Source organism: Cavia porcellus, unplaced genomic scaffold (assembly GCF_034190915.1).
Source record: "Cavia porcellus strain 051 isolate PalLab524CR breed Dunkin Hartley unplaced genomic scaffold, mCavPor4.1 scaffold_39, whole genome shotgun sequence".
NCBI classification, from domain to species: domain Eukaryota; kingdom Metazoa; phylum Chordata; class Mammalia; order Rodentia; family Caviidae; genus Cavia; species Cavia porcellus.
In genome coordinates, this window is record NW_026947522.1 from 2303997 (window position 1) to 2314581 (window position 10585).

The window sequence follows — 10585 nt, forward strand, 5'->3', positions numbered from 1 at the left end:
TTAGTGTTAGAGTTAGAATTAGGTCTAGAGGGTGAGGGTTCTGGTTAGGGTTAGGGTTATGGTTAGAGGTTAGGTTTAGAGTTAGGGATAGTGTTAGTGGTAGGGTAAGACAGAGTTAAGTTTAGGGTTAAAGTTAGGGTTAGGGTTATGGTTAGGGTTATGGTTTTGGTTAGGGTTGAGGTTAGGTTTAGACTTTGTGTTAGGGTTAGGATTAGGGCTAGAGTTTAGGGTTCGGCTTTGGGTTAGGGTTAGTGTTAGAGGTTAGTGTTAACATTAGTGTTACGGTTAGGGTTCGGTTAGACAGAGTTAAGGTTAGGTATATGGTTTAGATTAGCGTTATGGTTAAGGTTAGGTTTAGAGGTTAGGGTTAGGGTTAGGGTTGACTTAGGATTACGGTTAGGGTTAGACATGTTTAGGGTTCGGTTTAGTGTTATGGTTAGTGTTAGGGTTAGGGTTAGGGTCAGGGTTAAGTTTAGGGTTAGTGTTATACTGTGATAGGGTTAGGGATAGAGTTAGGTTTGGGGTCAGGTTTAGTGTTAGGGTTAGGGTTAGTGTTAGACAGAGTTAGTGTTAGGGTGGAAATTTGGGGTAGGGTTAGCGTTAGGGTTAGGGTTAGGGTTAGACAGGGTTAGGTTTAGTGGTAGGGTTAGGGTTAGTGTTAGACTGGGTTAATGTTAGGGTTATGGTTAGTGTTAGGGATAGGTTTGGAGTTAGGTATAGTGTTAGTTGTAGGATTAGGGTTAGAGTTAGGATTAGGGTTTTGAATTAGGTGTTAGTATTAGTTTTAGGGTTAGTGTTAGGGTTAGGTTCAGTGTTAGGGTTATTATTAGAATTTAGGTTTATGTTTCACGTTAATGTTAGTGTTAGGGTTAGGGTTAGTGTTAGAGGTTAGGGTTAGGGTTAGGGTTACAGTTAGTGTTTTGTGTTAGGATTAGGGTTATGGTTAGTGTTAGGTTTTGGGTTAGGGTTAATGGATAGGATTAGTGTTAGGGTTAAGGTTAGATGGTTAGTGTTAGAGATAAGTTTAGGCTTAGTGTAAAGTTAAGAGTTAGTGGTTACGTTTAGGCTTAGGTTAATGCTTAGGGATAGGGTTAAAGTAAGAGTTAGGGTTATTGTTAAGGTTAGGGTTAGGGTTAGGGTTAGGGTTATGTTGGGGTCTAGGGTTATGGTTAGTGTTAGGATTAGTGTTCGGATTAGGGTTTTACATTAGGGTTTAGAATTAGTGTTAGGGTTAGGGTAGGGTTACATTTAGGGTTAGGTTTAGAATTAGGTTTAGGGTTATGGTTACAGTTAAGGTTAGTGGTTTAGAGAATAGTTCGAGTTTTCTAGTTAGGTTTAAAGTTAGGTTTAGGGTTAGGGTTAGAATTAGAATTTAGGTTTAGGGTTATGGTAAAGGTTAGGGCTAGGGTTAGGTTTATGGGTAGAGGTTAGGGTTAGGGTTAGGATTAGCATTGCGTTAGGGTTAGTGTTAGTTTTAGACAGGGTTATGGTTATGGTTATGGTTATGTTTGGGGTTTGGGTTAGTTTTAGGGTTAGGGTTAGTGTTAGGATTAGAATTTTGCAATTGGGTTAGGATTAGGGTTAGTATTATGGTTAGTTTTAGCATTAGGTTTAGGATTAGGGTTAGGGTTAGTCTTGGGTTTGGGTTAGACAGTGTTAGTGTTAGTTTTAGGGTAAGGGTAAAAGTTAGAGGATTAGGTTTAGGAATAGGGTTAGGCTTAGGGTTAGAGTTAGGGTTGGGTTAGTGTTAGGGTTAGCGTTATGGTTAGGGTTAGGGTTTGGTTTAGTGTTGAGTTTAGGGTTAGGCTTAGGCTTAGGATTAGGGCCTAGAGCGTTATAGTTTGGGTTCGGGTTAGGGTTAGGGTTCGAGGTTAGTTTTAGGGTTAGGGTTGGCGTTAGGGGTTGGGTTAGACAGAATTAAGGTGAGGGTTAGGGTTAGGCTTACGGTCATGGTTAGGGTTAGGGTTTGTTTTAGGTTTGAGGTTAGGTTAAGGCATAGGGTTTGGTTTAGGATTAGGGCTAGGGGGTTAGGGTTCATGTTGGGGTTAGGGTTAGTGTTAGAGGTTAGGGTTAGGGTTAGTGTTATGGTTAGGGGTAGGATTAGACAGAATTAATGTTAGGTTTGTGGTTATGGTTAAGGTTAGGTTTAGAGGTTAGTGTTAGCGTTAGTGGTGGCTTAGGGTGAGGGTTACGGTTAGACAGGTTTAGGGTTAGGATTAGGGTTAGGGTTAGGGTTTCAGTTAGTGTTAGGGTTAGGGTTAGGTTTAGACTGGGTTAGGGTTAGGGATAGGGTTATGTTTGGTGTTAGGGTTATTGTTAGGGCTAGCATTAGTGTTAGACAGAGTTAGTGTTAGGGTTGGAATTAGGATTATGGTTAGGGCTAGGGTTAGGTTTAGACAGGGTTAGGTTTAGGGTTAGGGCTAGGGTTAGGGTTACTTTTAGGGTTAGCTTTAAGTTTAGGGTTAGAGCTTAGGGTTAGGGTTAGGATTACATTGGGTTAATGTTAGGGTTATGGTTAGTGTTAGGGTTAGGTTTGAGGTTAGGTTTTGGGTTAGTGTTAGGATTAGGGTTAGGGTTAGGATTAGGGTTAGGGTTAGGATTAGGGTTTTGCTTTAGTTGTTACTATTAAGTTTAGGGTTAGTGTTAGGGTTAGCCTTAGGGTTAGGGTTAGGATTAGAAGTTACGTTTAGGGTTAGGGTTAGTGCTAGCATTAGTGTTAGGGTTAGGATAAGTGTTTTGCTTTAGTTGTTAGGATTAAGGTTAGGGTTAAGCTTAGGGTTAGGGTTAGGATTAGAAGTTAGGTTTAGGGTTAGGGTTAGTGTTTGTGTTAGGGTTAGGGTTAGTGTTAGTGTTAGGGTTAGGGTTTTTGTTAGTGGTTAGTGTTAGGTTTATGTTTACGGTTACAGTTAGAGTTTAGGGTTCGGGTTAAAGTTTAGGTTTTGTGTTAGGGTTAGGGATAGACGTTTGCGTTAGCATTATGGTTATGGTTAGCGTTAGATTGAGGTTTAGGTTTAGGGTTATGGTTAGGGTTAGAATTTAGCTTTGTGTTAGGGTTAGTGTTCGGGTTTGAGTTAGAGGTTAGGTTTAGGGTTAGGTTTAGTGTTAGGTGTAGGTTTCGGGTTAGGCTTCTTGTTAGGTTTAGGGTTAGGATTAATTTTAGTGCTAGACAGAGTTAGTGTTAGGGTTGTAATTAGGTTTATGGTTAGGGTTAGGGTTAGGCAGGGTTAGTGTTAGGGTTAGGGTTAGTTTTAGGGTTAAGTTTAGGGTTAGAGATTAGGGTAAGGCTTAGGATTAGGGTTACGGATAGGGTTAGGGTTAAACAGGGTTAATGTTAGTGTTATGGTTAGGGTTAGGGTTAGGTTTGGGTTTAGGTTTAGCGTTAGTGGTAGGATTAGTTTAAGCATTAGTGTTAGGTTTAGAGGTATGTTTTAGAGTTAGGGTTAGGTTTAGGGTTATGGTTAGGTTTTGTGTTAGGGTTTATGGTTAGGATTAGGGTTAGGGTTAAGGTTAGAAGGTTAGGGTTAGTGATAGGGTTAGACTTAGGGTAAGGTTCAGGATTAGTTTTGGGGTTAGTGGTTAGGATTAAGGTTAGGTTGAGGGTTAGGGATAGGGATAGGGTAAAACAAGAGTTAGGGTTATTGGTAAGGTTAGGGTTAGGGTTAGGGTTATGGTTAAGCTTACAGGTTTAGAGATTAGTTTGAGTTTTCGGGTTAGGTTTAGGGTTAGGGTTAGGTTTTGAAGTTAGGTTTAGGGTTATGGTAAAGGTTAGGGCTAGGGTTAGGTTTAGCGTTACAGGTTAGGGTTAGGGTTAGGGTTGTGTTAGGGTCAGTATTAGGATTAGACATGGTTAGTGTTAGGTTTAGGGTTATGTTTGGGGTTAGGGTTAGTTTTAGGGTTAAGTTTAGTGTTAGGATTATAATTTTGCATTGGGGTTAGTATTATGTTTAGTGTTAGGGTTAGTTTTAGCGTTAGGTTTAGGATTAGTGTTAGGGTTAGGGTTAGACTGTTAGTGATAGGGTTAGGTTTAGGGTAAGGGTAAAGTTCAGACGGTTAGGTTTTGGCAAAGGGTTAGTCTTAGGGTTACACTTAGGGTTGGGTTAGCGTTAGGGTTAGATTTATGGTTAGGGTTAGGGTTTGGGTTAGGGTTGCGGTTAGTGTTAGGCTTAGTGTTAGAGTTAGAATTAGGGCTACAGGGTGAGGGTTCTGGTTAGGGTTAGTGTTATGGTTAGAGGTTAGGTTTAGAGTTAGGGTTAGTGTTAGTGGTAGGGTAAGACAGAGTTAAATTTAGGGTTCAGGTTAGGGTTAGGGTTTGGGTTAGGGTTGAGGTTAGGTTTAGACTTTGGGTTAGGGTTAGGATTTGGGTCAGGGGGTTAGGGTACGGCTTTGGGTTAGAGTCAGTGTTAGTGGTTAGTGTTAGGGTTAGGGTTAGGGTTAGACAGAGTTAAGGTTAGGTATATGGTTAGGATTAGCGTTATGGTTAAGGTTAGGTTTAGAGGTTAGCGTTAGCGTTAGGGTTGATTTAGGATTAGGGTTAGGGTTAGACATGTTTAGGGTTAGGGTTAGGGTTACGGTTAGTGTTAGGGTTAGGGTTAGGGTCAGGGTTAAGTTTAGTGTTAGTGTTTGACTGGGATAGGGTTAAGGATAGAGTTAGGTTTGGGGTTAGGTTTAGTGTTAGTGTTAGACAGAGTTAGTGTTAAGGTGGGAATTTGGGGTCGGGTTTGGGTTAGCGTTAGGGTTAGGGTTAGGGTTATACAGGGTTAAGTTTAGGGTTAGGGTTAGGGTTAGTGTTAGACTTGGTTATTGTTAGGGTTATGGTTAGTGTTAGGGTTAGGTTTGGGGTTAGGTTTAGTGTTAGTGTTATGATTAAGGTTAGAGTTAGGTTTAGGGTTTTGCATTAGGTGTTAGGATTAGGGTTAGGGTTAGTGTTAGGGTTAGGCTTAGTGTTAGGATTATTATTAGAATTTAGGTTTAGGGTTAGGGTTAATGTTAGGGTTAGGGTTAGGGTTAGTGTTAGAGGTTAGTGTTAGGGTTAGGGTTACAGTTAGTGTTTTGGGTTAGGGTTAAGGATAGGGTAAGTGTTAGGTTTTGGTTTCGGGTTGATGGATAGATTTAGTGTTAGGGTTAAGGTTAGAGGGTTAGGGTTAGGGATACTGTTAGGCTTAGTGTAAAGTTTAGGGTTAGTGGTAGTGTTAGTGGTTACAGTTAGACTTAGGTTTATGCTTAGGGATAGGGTTAAAGTAAGAGTTAGGGTTATTGTTAAGGTTACGGTTAGGGTTAGGGTTATGTTGGGGTTTAGGTTTAGGGTTAGTGTTAGGGTTAGTGTTAGGACTAGGGTTTTACATTAGGGTTTAGAATGAGGGTTAGTGTTAGCATAGGGTTACGTTTAGGGTTAGGGTTAGAATTAGGTTTAGGGTTACTGTTACGGTTAAGGTTAGTGGTTTAGAGAATAGTTTGAGTTTTCGAGTTAGGTTTAAGGTTAGGTTTAGGCTTAGTGTTAGAATTAGAAGTTAGGTTTAGGGTTATGGTAAAGGTTAGGGCTAGGGTTAGGTTTATTTTTAGAGGTTAGGGTTAGGATTAGGGTTAGCGTTGCGTTAGTGTTAGTGTTAGTTTTAGACAGGATTAGCGTTAGGGTTATGGTTATGTTTGGGGTTTGGGTTAGTTTTAGGGTTAGGGTTAGTGTTAGGATTAGAATTTTGCATTGGAGTTAGGATTAGGATTAGGGTTAGGGTTATGGTTAGGGTTAGTGTTAGACAGAGTTAGTGTTAGGGTGGGAAATAGGGTTAGTTGTAGCGTTAGGGTTAGATTGGGTTAGTGTTAGGATTAGGGTTAGGGTTAGGGTTAGTGTTAGGGTTAGTTTTAAGTTTAGGGCTAGAGCTTAGGGTAAGGGTTAGGGCTAGAGTTAGTGTTAGGTTCAGGTTTAGACAGTGTTAAGGTTAGGATTGTTGTTAGGATTTGGGTTGTGTTTGGTGTTCGGTTTAGTGTTAGTGTTAGGAATAGGGTTAGGTTTAGGATTAGGGTTTTGCTTTAGTGGTTAAGATTAGGATTAGAGTTAGGTTTAGGTCTAGGATTTGGTTTAGGGTTATTGTTTCAGTTAGAGGCATAGTGTGACTGTTAGGGTTAGGGTTAGGGTTAGAGTTTATGGTTATGGTTAGGCTAGGGTTATGGTAAGGGTTCAGGTTCGATTCAGCACTAGACTTATAGGTTACACTTCTGGATAAGGTTAGAGTTAGTGTTAGGTTTAGGGTAAGTGTTATAGTTTAGCACTATTGTTAGGATTAGGGTTTGTATTAGGGTTAGGGTTTGTTTTAGGGTTAGGGTTAGTGGTATGTTTTAGGTTTAGGGTTAGGTATAGCATTAGGGCTAGGTTTTGTGTTAGGGTTTATTGTCAGGGCTAGTGTTAGGGTTAAGCTTAGAGGGTTAGGGTTAGGTATAGGGTTAGACTTAGGGTAAGGTTTAGGGGTAGTGTTAGGGTTAGTGGTTAGGGTTAGGGTTAGCTTTAGTGTTAGGGATACGGTTAAAGTAAGAGTTCGGGTTATTTTTAATGTTAGGTTTAGGGTTAGGGTTAGGGCTAGGGTTAGGTTTAAGGTTAGGGTTAGGTTTGGGTTTAGGGTTGGGTTAGTGTAAGGGTTAGGGTTAAGATTAGGGTTTTGCATTAGGGTTTAGAATTCGGGTTAGGGTTAGGGTTGGGTTACAGTTAGGATTAGGGTTAAGATTAGAGTTAGGGTTAGGGTTACGGTTACGGTTAAGTTTAGAGGTTAGGGTTAGTGTTAGTGTTAGGCTTAGTGTTAGTGTTAGGGTTATGATTAGGGTTAGATTTAGGGTTGCGTTAGGGTTAGTGTCAGGGTAAGACAGGTTTAGGGCTAGGGTTAATGTTATGGTTATGTTTGGGGTTAGGGTTAGTGTTAGGATTAGAGTTTTGCATTGGGGTTAGGATTAGGGTTAGTGTTAAGGTTAGTTTTAGCGTTAGGTTTAGGATTAGGGTTAGGGTTAGGGTTGGGGTTAGGGTTAAACTGTTAGTGTTAGGGTTATGTTTAGGGTAAGTGTAAAGGTTAGAGGGTTAGGTTTAGGGATAGGGTTAGGCTTAGGGTTAGAGTTAGGGTTGGGTTAGCATTAGGGTTAGGTTTATGGTTAGGGTTAGGGTTGAAGTTATGGTTAGGCTTAGGGTTAGGGTTAAGATTAGAGCTAGAGTGTTAGGGTTCATTTTAGGGTTAGAGTTAGGGTTAGAGGTTAGGTTTAAGGTTAGGGTAAGGGTTAGGGTTACTTTTAGACAGAGTTAAGTTTAGGGTTAGGGTTAGGGTTAGGTTTATATTTATGGTTAGGGTTTGTGTTAGGTTTGAGTTTAGGTTTAGGCTTAGGGTTAGGGATAGTATTAGGGCTTGAGGTTTTGGGTTCGTGTTTGGGTTAGGGTGAGTTTACAGGTTAGGGTTAGGGTTAGTGTTAGGGTTAGGGGTAGTTTTAGACAGAGTTAAGGTTAGGTTTATGGTTAGGGTTAGCGTTATGGTTAAGGTTAGGTTTAGAGGTTATGGTTAGGGTTAGGGTTGGCTTAGGTTAGGGTTAGGGTTAAACATGTTTAGGGTTAGGGTTAAGGTTAGGCTTACGGTTAGTGTTAGCGTTAGGGTTAGGGTTAGACTTGGTTAGGGTTAGGGATAGGGTTAGGTCGGGTGTTAGGTTTAGTGTTAGGGTTAGAGTTACTGTTAGACAGAGTTAGTGTTATGGTGGGAATTATGGTTAAGGTTAGGGTTAGGGTTAGGTTTAGACAGGTTTAAGGTTAGGGTTAGGGTTAGGTTTAGTGTTAGTTTTAGGGTTAGGGTTAATTTTAGGGTTAGAGCTTAGGGTCAGGGTTAGAGTTAGTCTTAGGGTTAGACTGGGTTAATGTTAGTGTTATGATTAGTGTTTGGGTTAGGTTTGCGGTTAGGTTTAGGCTTAGTGTTCGGTTTAGCTTTAGGGTTAGGATTAGGGTTTTGCTTTAGGTGTTAGGATTAGGGTTAGGGTTAGTTAGGGTTAGGCTTAGTGTTAGGGTTGGGATTAGAAGTTAGGTTTAGGGTTAGGCATAGTGTTAATGTTAAGGTTAGGGTTACTGTTAGTGTTAGGTTTCAGGTTAGTGTTAGAGTTTAGGGTTGGGGATAGGGTTAGTGTTAGGGTTAAAGTTTAGTTTTTGTGTTAGGGTTAGGGTTAAAATTTCATGTTAGTGTTATGGTTAGGTTACATTGAGTTTTAGGTTTAGGGTTAGAATTTAGGTTTCTGTTAGGGTTAGTGTTAGTGTTAGGCTTAGGTTTAGGGATAGTATTAGAAGTTACGTTTAGGGTTAGGGTTAGTGTTAGTGTTAGGGTTAGGGTTAGTGTTAGAGGTTATTGTTACGGTTAGAGTTACAGTTAGAGTTTAGAGTTATGGTTATGGTTAGGGTTAGGGTTAGAGTTAAAGTTTAGATTTTGTGTTAGGGTTTGGGTTCGAAGTTAGTGTTAGGGTTATGGTTAGGGTTAGTGTTAGATTGAGGTTTAGGTTTAGGGTTAGGGTTACGGTTAGAATTTAGGTTTGTGTTAGGGTTTGAGTTAGAGTTTAGGTTTAGGTTTAGGTTTAGTGTTAGGTGTAGGTTTCGGGTTAGTGTTCTGGTTAGGGTTAGGTTTAGTTTTAGAGTTAGTGTTAGTGTTGTAATTAGGGTTAGGGTTAGGGATAGTTTTAGACAGGGTTAGTCTTAGGGTTAGGGTTAGTTTTAGGGTTTGGGTTAAGTTTAGGGTTAGAGATTAGGTTAAGTGTTATTGTTAGGGTTACGGATAGGGTTAGGGTTAGACAGGGTTAATGTTAGTGTTATGGTTAGGGATAGAGTTAGGGTTAGATTTGGGGTTAGGATTAGTATTAGAGTTAGGATTTGGATTAGGTTTTGGATTAGGGTTTTGCATTAGGGGTTAGGATTAGGGTTAGGGTTAGGGTTAGGATTAGGATTAGTGTTAGTGTTAGGGTTAGGTTTAGGGTTAGGGGTAGGGTTTGGGTTAGAGTCAGGTTTAGTGTAAGACAGATTTAGTGTTAGGGTTAAGGTTAGGGTTAGGGTTAACGTTACGGTTAGAGTTATGATTAGGGTTAGGGTTAAGGTTAGACAGAGTTATTGTTAGGGTTAGGGTTAGGTTTAGGGTTAGTGTTAGGATCAGGTTTAAGTTTAGGGTTAGAGCTTAGGGTAATGGTTAGGGCTAGAGTTAGGGTTAGGGTTTGGGTTGGACAGGGTTAAGGTTAGGGTTATGGTTAGGATTAGGGTTAGGTTTGTGGTTAGGTTCAGGGTTTGTGTTAGGAATAGGGTTAGGTTTCGTATTAGGGTTTTGCATTAGGGATTAGGATTAGGATTAGGTTTAGGTATAGGTCTAGGATTAGGGTTAGGTTTAGTGTTAGGGTTAGAGGGATAGGGTTAGTATAAGGGTTAGTGTTAGGGTTATGGTTAGAGGTTATGGTTATGGTTAGGGTTACGGTTATGGTTAGGGTTCGGGTTCGATTTAGCGCTAGGCTTATAGGTTACACTTCTGGATAGGGTTAGAATTAGGGTTAGGGTTAGTGTTACAGTTTAGCGTTAGTGTTAGGATTAGGGTCAGGGTTAGGGTTATGGTTAGTGTTAGCTTTAGGGTTAGAGGTATGTTTTAGGGTTAGGGTTAGGTTTAGCATTAGGTTGCGGGTTTGGGTTAGGGTTTATGGTTAGGGTTAGGCTTAGGGTTAGGTTAGAGGGTTAGGGTTAGGGATAGGTTTAGACTTAGGGTAAGGTTTAGGGTTAGTGTTAGGGTTAGTGGTTAGGGTTATGTTTAAGGTTAGGGATAGGGTTAAAGTAAGAGTTAGGGTTATTGTTAATGTTAGGGTTAGGTTTAGGGTATAGGGTTAGGGTTAGAGTTAGTATTAGGATTAGGGTTTTGATTTAGGGTTTAGAGTTAGGGTTTTTGTTAGGGTATGGTTACAGTTAGGGTTAGGGTTATGATTAGTGTTAGGGTTAGGGCTACAGTTAAGGTTAGAGGTTTAGAGATTAGTTTGTGTTATAGGGTTAGGTTTAAGGTTAGGTTTAGTGTTAGGGTTAGAATTAGAAGTTAGGTTTAGGGTTATGGTAAAGGTTAGGGTTACAGTTAGGTTTAAGGTTAGAGGTACAGGTTAGGGTTAGTGTTGCATTTTGGTTAGTGTTAGGGTTACACTGCGTTAGGGTTAGGGTTAGGGTTAGGGTTATGTTTGGGGTTTGGGTTAGTTTTACGGTTAGGGTTAGTGTTAGGATTAGAATTTTGCATTGGGGTTAGGATTAGGGGTAGTGTTAGGTTTAGTTTTAACGTTAGGTTTGGAATTAGGGTTAGGATTAGGGTTGGGGTTAGGGTTAGACTGTTAGTGTTAGGATTAGGTTTATGGTAAGGGGTTATGGTTAAAAGGTTAGGATTAGGGATAGGGTTAGGCTTAGGGATAGAGTTAGGGTTGGGTTAGCGTTAGGGTTAGTGTTAGGTTTAGGGATAGGTTATTGTTAGTGTTAGGGTTTGGGTTAGGGTTGAGGTTAGGGTTAGGCTTAGGGTTAGGGTTTGGATTAGGGCTAGAGGTTTAGTATTTGTGTTAGGGTTAGGGTTAGAGGTTAGGTTTA